Source organism: Callithrix jacchus, chromosome 15 (genome assembly GCF_049354715.1).
Source record: "Callithrix jacchus isolate 240 chromosome 15, calJac240_pri, whole genome shotgun sequence".
Classification (NCBI taxonomy): Eukaryota; Metazoa; Chordata; class Mammalia; order Primates; family Cebidae; genus Callithrix; species Callithrix jacchus.
The window spans coordinates 70,122,033-70,130,764 of record NC_133516.1 but is presented as its reverse complement, the minus strand read 5'-3'; the positions used below and the strand labels follow the sequence as shown (position 1 = coordinate 70,130,764).

At 55.1% G+C, this 8,732-nt stretch overlaps 1 protein-coding gene across 26 annotated transcripts in view; it reads left to right on the top strand.

Moving 5' to 3' along the window:
- The window catches only part of IQSEC1 (IQ motif and Sec7 domain ArfGEF 1), a 374,166-nt gene that overhangs the window by 275,513 nt on the left and 89,921 nt on the right, over positions 1–8,732 (top strand). For 4 of the 26 annotated variants that reach the window (XM_035273719.3, XM_035273721.3, XM_035273720.3 and 1 more), the window contains exon 1: positions 72–410. The exons of 20 other annotated variants lie outside the window; for them this stretch is intronic. The gene's annotated coding sequence lies outside the window, so the exon portion shown is untranslated. Of the gene's footprint in view, positions 1–71; positions 7,352–8,732 lie in introns of those variants that run through there. 2 more of the 26 variants (XM_035273722.3, XM_035273712.3) reach the window with 2 other exon arrangements.

The following is an 8,732-nucleotide window of genomic DNA, read 5'->3' as shown; positions in this document are numbered from 1 at the left end:
AGCGCCCTCCACTAGCCCAGGCTTGGGTGACGTCGTCGGCCGGGGCGGCACCGTTCTCCCCGCCCCCCAGCACAGACGCGCACGCACACACACAAACACACACACCTTCCGAGGGGGGAAACTGAGGCCGGTGGCGGCGAGGCCACCCGCCAAGGTCACGGCGCAGGGGCGGCGGGGCGGGCAGGAGAGCGGGGCGGCGGGGCGGGCAGGAGAGCGGCGCACCGTGAGGCCGCCCCGCCGGCGGCACTGGGATCGGGCTCCAGCTTCTGCTCCGGCTCCGGAGCGCCCGCCCCCCCCCCCCCCCCCCCCCCCCCCCCCGCCCTGCGCCCGGCCACCCGACACCCGACCTGCTGGGGCCGCGCCCGCCGCGGGCACGGCGCGCGCTCGGCGGCTGCGGGCGGACCCACAAGGTAGGAGGCGGGCCGGCGGGGGGCGCGCGCGGCGGGGGTGCGGTGCTGGACCCTGGGCGGGGGTCGCTGGGGCTGCAGCCGGGAGTGCCCTCCGCAGGGAGGCCTGGGCGGCAACTCCGCCCCCGGGGCCGCGGTTGCACCGACACGCGGGTGGTCCTCTGAAACCTGGGGCTTGCGGGGATCACGGCGGGCTTCGCGGAGCGGGGCTCAGGAGGAGGTTGCGAGACCGCAGCTGCGGATACCGCAACGGCCGCAGGATTGTGGGGTTGGGGATTAGTGGCCGCCAGGATCGCGGGAATGGGGGCCGCGGCGCACCAGCCGGTCTTTCTGAGCTGGGCTCTGCGGTGTCGCCCTCTGGGACTGGAACGGTCAGGACGCAGAAGCCCCAGCCTCCGCCGCTATGCGGATGGCTTATCCCTAAGCCTTGGGAACGCTGAAGGCGCGATCTTGGGGAAGCGGGGGAGGGGGGGGAGGCAGGGTGTTCCGTGAATGCAGTTGGTTGCCTCTCCGAAGAGGCGGCGGGGGTGGGGGAGTTGACGACGGGCGTGAGTCTAGGCCCCAGGGGTCGCCGTGCAAAGCACCACCCCGTCCCCGGCTTCCCCACCCCCACCCCGCCCCACCAGCTGCTGCCTCCCGGCGGAGAAATCCCGCCACCGCGTCCAAGGTCCCGAGCCTGCAGGCGGGAGGTGGAGGCATCTCAGGAATTCGCTGGGAGGCTGGCGGACCCGCTCTGGGAGAGAGGGAGAAGCTTTGGCGGGGCTGGAGGGCTGGGTCCGAATCTGGCCCTGTCCCTGTCTCCCAACCCGGTGTGACCTTGGGCAGTCCCTCCTGCCACTACCATGTGGGGAAGTGACTCGTTTTTAGTCTTTGGGTGGAGGGAGTGCTCCCTGTCAGACCCCCTAGGAGAGTTGGCTTAGGCAGCAGTCTTGGGGACCAGAACAGCCTTGGTGACCTCTGGACCCTGACTTTAGGGGGCAGGAGGCAGCAGGGGGATGAGGTGTGATGGGGGCTGCTGCTGGAAACCTGTCCCACCTGCCAGCCTGAGGATGGGATTCTCCTGGGCCAGGGACTTAGAGTGTGGGGTCCTCCCGGCAACCTCCTGCTACAAAACCACCTGCCCTTGGGCTCTAAGCGGGCAGGGTGGGTTGGCAGAGGTGAGTCAAGCTTCCCCCCACCCGGAACAGTCCTGGGGAACTTCCCCTCCCATGTTTCCGCCAGGCAGTTGTCACTTTAAATTGCCAAGCTCTCAACTGTCACAGCTGATCTGTTTGTGGAGCAAAGGGAGCAGAAAGGTGACAGTGGGTGTCCCCTCCCCCTGGCCCTGTCCAGGAGATGAGGCTCACAAGGACAGCAGTTGGCTCTGTCTGGTCAGCTTTGTGCGTGTTGCTCTGAGCATGCTCAATGATCTGTGGTGGTGAGGGACCTGTCCTGAACTAGGAGCAGGGGTCTGGTTGTGCACTTTGATGGACCACTGTTCCATTTTGTGGTCAGGCTCCACCAGACAGTGGACACACTGGCCTGCACAGCCCCCTTTGAGCAATTCTGAATTGAGGTGACACAGGAATGTCTTTCTGGTCACCCTCCACTGCCCCCAGCATGATGCCCAGCTCCTCATTCCAGTTGGCAAGGTGGCCAGGCTGCTGAACTCATGTGCAGTCAGAGCCCAGAAGCCAGGTTTAAGAGGAAAGAGAAACTGCCTTAGCCATGCCACCTCCTTCCAGCCCCGCACCTCCCACAGGAAAAGATAAATAGTTAGGGTGGCCACAGTGCCCACAGCCCAGCCATTAAGCATCAGTGTCAGAGGAAGCACCCCATAGCCACCCCACTGTGTTAGAGATGAGAACTGAGGCCAGAGAGAGGCAGGGACACATCCAAGGTCACACAATGTATTCAGAGTAGAGGGGCCCTGTCCCCAGCTCTCCAGCAACCCACTCATCCTGAGAGAGCTGCTGCCTGGGGAATGCTCTGAGGACTCAGTGTCCCCTCAGACGTCTCTGCAGTGGAGGGACAAGGGAGGGGGCCTGTGCTCACCTCTGTAGGGGACTGTCTCCTGCATGGTTTGCAAACATTAGGTAATCTTGAGTCTCATGACTGGAGTCGCCACTCTCTTCCAAGGCTGCTTAAAGGTCCCGTGGCTGTCCACCCTTCCAGCCACTGATCTGACCAACCTGCCCTGCCCTGCCCGTCCCATGCCTGCTGTCCCCACACCACCACCCTTGGTTTTAGTCACACTCCCTTCCCCATTGTCCAGAGGGGAGTGCCGAGGTCACACCAGAAGAACTGGTACCATTTGTGTCCCCAGCTTTCCTGCACACAGTTTCAGCCATTGGTATAGGGGGTGGACTCAAGCACCTGAGTGTCCCCAGCCAAGAACATAGCCATTGTTCTTGTAGAAAGCTGCCCATCACTGAGCTGTGCAAGCTGGAGCTGCCTTTGTGCTGGTCAGGGAGTCTGAATCTGGCCTGTGGTAGGAGAGCTGACCAGAGGCCCCATCGCTCTACTGCCCCTCATAATTAGGGGATGTGGGGGGCTGCTCATTCCTATCAGGAGGTGTTTCTCACATGCAAGAGGCTGGCAAAGGCCCATTCTGTTGGTGAGGTCCATGTGGACTGGGGTCCCAGGCACCGCTGCAGCTAAGACCAGCATTCATTACCACCGTGCAGTGAGATGCAAACCTGCTTGTGTGAGTGGCATTCTCTGAAGCCCCTCTGCCTTTCCACTGGGCTCCATCTCACCCCACCTTAGCTCCTGCAGGAATGAACACCCCACCCCTGCCCTCTGGCAAGCTCCATTCATCCTTCATCGCCCTCATCCATGATACCTCTTTGGCAAAGCCTGCCCTGAGTCCCTGAATCTTCCCCTCAGGGATACCATTATCACTGAACAGAGAGTGGTACAAAGTGGGGTGCAGGTAGGGACTGACTTTAGACCCCTGGTCATGCACCAGTCTTCCAGACTCCCCCTCACCCCCAGCCTCAGGGCTATTCAGTGGGGCCACCATAGCAAGCTTCAGCTTGGCAAATCAGGAAGCAGGCCCCTAAATTATCAGTGATTTAGAGAACTGTGACTAAGAGAACTGTGTATGTGGCTTCTAATCCAGCAGGATTGCAGTGCAAACCCAGTGAGCATTTTTTTCTAAGCATCTACTCCATGCCTGACCCGATCACTAGGGGCTTTCATGTGTATTTCCCATTACATCTGCAAAACCACAAACCTATCACTCCCTTGTACGATAGTTCTCAAAGCATAATATTAAAACAGTGTCAATCCCACAGGACAGCTGGAATGATGTAGGATACTGCAGCCTGTCATTTGTCCTTTCTAGCTTTGCTTTGTTGCCCCAGAGCCCCAACAGTGTACCCAGACACCCTCAGGGTGGCATTGCTCTGGAAAGGGCTTCAGACTCAAGTGCACAGAGTCCAAGCTGACCCAAATAAATCCCTGCGTGCTGTGTGTGACAGCATAGAAAACCAGCTGTGGGAGCTGATGACCTCTGTACACAGCTTGGGCCTTATCTGCTGTCTCTTTAGAAGGTAACCCCGGCCTACGTCATGCCTTATCCTGTTGTGCTTATGAAATTTCTTCTTCCAGACTGTGAGCTCCCTGAGGCCAGAGTGGGGCCTGAGGCTCTGCTTCATCCCTAGTGCCAGGGGCTGATACGTCCTTGTTGCGCCTGACTGTGACTGAGCTGAATTCAAACGAGGAACAGGCTGCCTTAGAAGGCAGTGGGTTCCTCTCACTGAAGATGTGCACACTGAGGCCAGTTGGAGGATTCTTGAATCCATTTTAGCTCCAAGACTCCCAGAGCCAATGATTTATTTTTTATTTTTTAAATAATCCGAGGACTTGGTGGAAAGCTGTCAGGATAGTAATACAGATTTGTAACAATGCTAAATGTGCCAACGTGTTTTAATAAAGCCAAGTGCCAAGGGGTATTATGGGAGTATTTCATTCTTCAGCTCAGCCAGATACTGAACCAGGTTATCCAAGTGGCCTGAGGGTCTGGTATAAAAGGAACCAGGAAGAACATTGAGCGTCTTATGATAATCCTTGACCAGCAGCTGGGGTCTGTCACTCTAACTTAGGAGGTCTTTAGGGTAGAGAGCGGGACACTTCCTTACTTTGGACATGCCCCTTCCCCTCCCTGAGCCAAAGCTTCCCCAGCTTTGTCATGGGGGATCTAATCCCGACCCAGGCTTCCTTACTGGGGCTGAGAGTTTGGAGGAAACCCAGAAAATACTTTAGAAGTCATAACCAGCACTCAGGAGGGTTGAGGGTAGGTGAGGACAAGAGGGGCTGAAGCTCACAGATCCTGGGAAGCTCAGGTGTGTGGAGTGGCCCAGGGCAAGCCTGCCTTTTGGGGGCTTCAGCCTTTCTGTGCTTCGAGTTCAGTGATCCTAGGGTTGCTTGGTGGCAGCTGGGCTGGGTTTGAATCCCAGCTGTCAACTTCCTAGCTTTGTGTATGACCTTGGACAAGTCACTAGGCCCCCCTGAGCCTCAGTTTTCTCCTCATTAAAATGGGGTGATGATGATACCAACCTCCTAAGGCAGTTATGAAGATAATTCTGTGAAAGTGTGTCAGTATTATACAGTTGTTTTTTGTTTTCTTCTTTAGGGATATCACAGAAGCCACTAGGGATTTCTGGGATCTCAAAGTGCAAATAGAAGCATCAGCTTCATTCATTTACTCATTCAGCAAATATTTATGGAGCACCTGCTATGTGCTGCCAGGTTTTGGTTTTGGTGCTGGGGTTACTACCAGAGCAAAAGAGACCAAAAGCCATGCCCTCTGTGAGCTTTTATTCTAGTGTCAAGAGACCCACAATAAATAAGCAGACAAAATAATTTTGGAATTCTAAGTGCTAGAATCAATCCATCTGCTCCAGTTGGTGTTAAATGTCATTTGCAATGGGAAAACTCTTCCGAAGAGACCAGAGAGGAGAGCCTTGGTTTGGGCTTTGCCAAACATAGATTCTCATCTTGGCCCTGTTGGCTTCTAACTTGCTTTGCAATGTTGGGCAAGTTCCTTCCTGTCTCTGATCCTCAGTTCCTGTCTGTGAAATAAGAGGGCAAGATGAGCCCATCAGATGCCACTGCCTGGTGGCTCTGCAGGCACAGCTTGGGGTCCATGCCTTTCCCTGCCCCTCGCACATGTGTCTTTTAAATGTGATCACCTGCCACAGAGAAAGGTGCAAGGACAAACATGCACAGCTTAAAGAAAAATAAGAAGAACATTCGTATGACTGCCGCCTGAGTCAGGAGAGTGAGCCTTGCCCAGAGCCCCCATGTGCCCCTCCCTAGCCTACTCCTCAGAGTCTTTGTGCTAATAACATCCCACTTGCCCTTCCTGTCCTACCACCTATGGAACAACTTTTTACAATATAATTTTGTTTTTATTATTTTTGAGCTGAATATAAATAGGCTGTGGATATTTGTTCAGGTGTGGCTCCTTTTGCTAAAAGTAGCATCTGTGAGATTCACATATGCTATGAGGTGCTGTTCATTCTTTTATTCTTTATTTTTTATTTTTTGGAGCTAGAGTCTCGTACTGTCACCCAGGCTTGAGTGCAGTGGTGCAATCTCAGCTCAGAGCAACCTTCACTTCCCGGGTCCAAGCAATTCTCCTGCCTCAGCCTCCCTGGTAGCTGGGATTACAGATGTGCATCACCACACTCGGCTAATTTTTTGTATTTTTAGTAGAGATGGGGTTTCGCCATGTTGGCCAGGCTAGTCTCAAACTCCTGACCTCAAGTGATCTGCCAGAGTGCTGAGATTACAGGCGTGAGCCACTGCGCCTGGCTGTCCTTTTAAATAAATAGTATTTAATTGTTATCGATAGGCCACAGCTTATTTATGCACTCTCCTGTGATGGACCACATGAGTTGCTTTCAGTTTGGGGCTGTTGCTCTTGAACCTGTCCCAGAACACATGGCATGAGCTTTCCTGGGGCACATACTGGCTGTAAAGCAAGCACACAGCCTCGCCCCACCCTGCACTGGGCATTGTCAGTCTTCGCCGTTTCCACTCACCTGGTGGGTGCGGTTTGCGTTGGTATTTCCGCAGTGATGTTGCGGAGCTTTTGTTCGTCCATTGGCCATTTGGATCTCATCATTGGTGTGGAGTGCCTGTTCATGTCTTTCAACCATCTTGAGCTGTCTTTTTATTTCTTTATGATTTGGAGGGTTCTTTGGGTGCTCCAGATTCTAATCCTTCGTCAGTTATACATGTTGTAGATCTCTTTTCCCTCCCTCCAGCCTGCCTTTTTCACTCTTTACGGGGTCTTGAGATAAACTTCTCAATTTCAGAGTTCTTAATTCAAGTAGTCCACTTTCTCACTTTATTATTAACATTTTGCGTGTTTTGAGAAACTCATTTCTACCCTGTAGTCATGAAGATTCTCCTTATTCACCTTTCACATTAGGTCTTTAATCCGCCCAGAATAGATTTTCATCTCTGATCTCTCCCTGCCACATGCACCTGTGTGCACATGCACAGCCTCATGTGCACACACACACCCATTGCCAGGTGGCCCGGCACCATTTGGCGAGAAGCGTGTTTTTTTCCCTACCTGCACTGCCCCCAGCACATACCGTACCTCCCCCTGCAAGGCAGGCAGGGGTCCAGCTGCAGGCTGTGGGCTGGGAGGGTGGTCAGGGACCGCCCCCGAGGGCGAGGCCGACAGCCCTCCCCACCCCCATCAGGACCAGCTGCTGCTCCTGCCAAACAGGTCTGTGAGGCTGCAGTGTCACGTGTTTGACTGGTGCTGACTCGGGAGCTGGCGGATTAAGCAGGGGCTCAGGGTTTGTGACCTGCACTGGCCGTTGCACTGGCTGGGGAAGGCTGAGGGAGCTCATCTTTGTGGGCAGCACAGGAGGCCCGAGAGGCCGGCCAGGCTGTAGCTGTTTGTGGCAAGAGGCCCCCACCCACAGCACTGGACCAAGGTAAGGGAAGGGCGGGATGGGCTGGCCCTGCTCTTCTTATCTGTAGCTGGAAAATAAAATGTCCCCTTCCAAGCTCCTTCTATCTTGGTCTATTAGGGCAACTGAGAGCTGGGAGATGCCACAGCAAGCCCCTGCCAGGTCTCGGTCCCCTCTGGGTACACACGTGAGCTCACACATGCACACAGGCACCCTGCCCACTCAGCTCCTTGTCCTTTTCAGTGCCTAGGGTGTAACCCTGGGTGGGAGGGTCACTGCCAGCCGTTAGCCTGCCCCCCAGACCCTGGGGCCTCTCCCCAGGCAGTGCCCCATTCCTGGCCTGGCAGGACACAGCCAGCTGAGGATGGACCTTCCACTCTCGGGTTCACCAGGGAGGGAGAGGGGAAGGGAAGGAGTGTGTGCTGAGCACCTCTGTGTGTCAGAAACCTTATCTTGGGCCATTACTCCTGCCTTCCAAGGTAGGAAATATTCACTCATTTCATAGATGAGGAAACTGAGGCTCACAGAGGGCTGAGGATGGCCACCCGCATCTCAGTGGTCTGCCTGTGTGACCCTGGGAAAGCTGCAGGCTCTGCTCCCGGCCCCTGGGGGACTCCCAGTTGTCTGATGAGGCACATTCCCTCTGGAGCAGGGCTATCGCTGCCTGGGGCTCCAGGGAACTGTAGGCCTCTGGGGGAAAAGTCAGGACAAAGAGCAGGAGCCAGAGCCTCAGGTCCCAGCCCAGCCTGTGCGGCTGCCCTCCCTGTAGCATGCCGTCAGCCTCAACCGGTGGGTGCGACTTGGGCTCAGGGATCCAGCCCGTGGCAACCTTGCTTCATTTCCTCATTTGTACCATGGAAGATGTCAGTAATAGCATCTCCCTCATCAGGTTGCTCAGGCTAAAATGAGATGGTAAAGAAGGGCCAGCAGGCAGCCCATGGGCATTCAGTCAACCCTAGCTTTTGTTTTTACAGAGAAAGTCAATATCTGGAGGTGGTCCCTTCATCTTCTGAAATTCTGAGCTGCTGTCTCTCTCTTTTCTGCCTGGGCCATTCATGCATGGGTTTACATCTATGAATTTAATATTTGCTTAGGAAATATGTGCCCATGGTGAAAATATTAAACATTATAAAAGAATATGCAGTGAAGATTACCTATGTGCCCCTCCCCCTCCCCCTCCCTAGAACAAACATGGAAAGCATTTTTCAGGTATCTGGTCAGAAACACATATGTTTATCACCCTCTACCCCAGACATATTTGGGCATTTTGGTCCTCCCCTATCCAGTGACCACGCCCCACACCCGTCCTTTAAATCCGCCCACTCTGGGCTGGGGAACCCAGGCTGCTGCCTCCCTCCAGAAGTCACACATATTTGTGGGCGCTGGCACCAGATTTTCCTCGTCA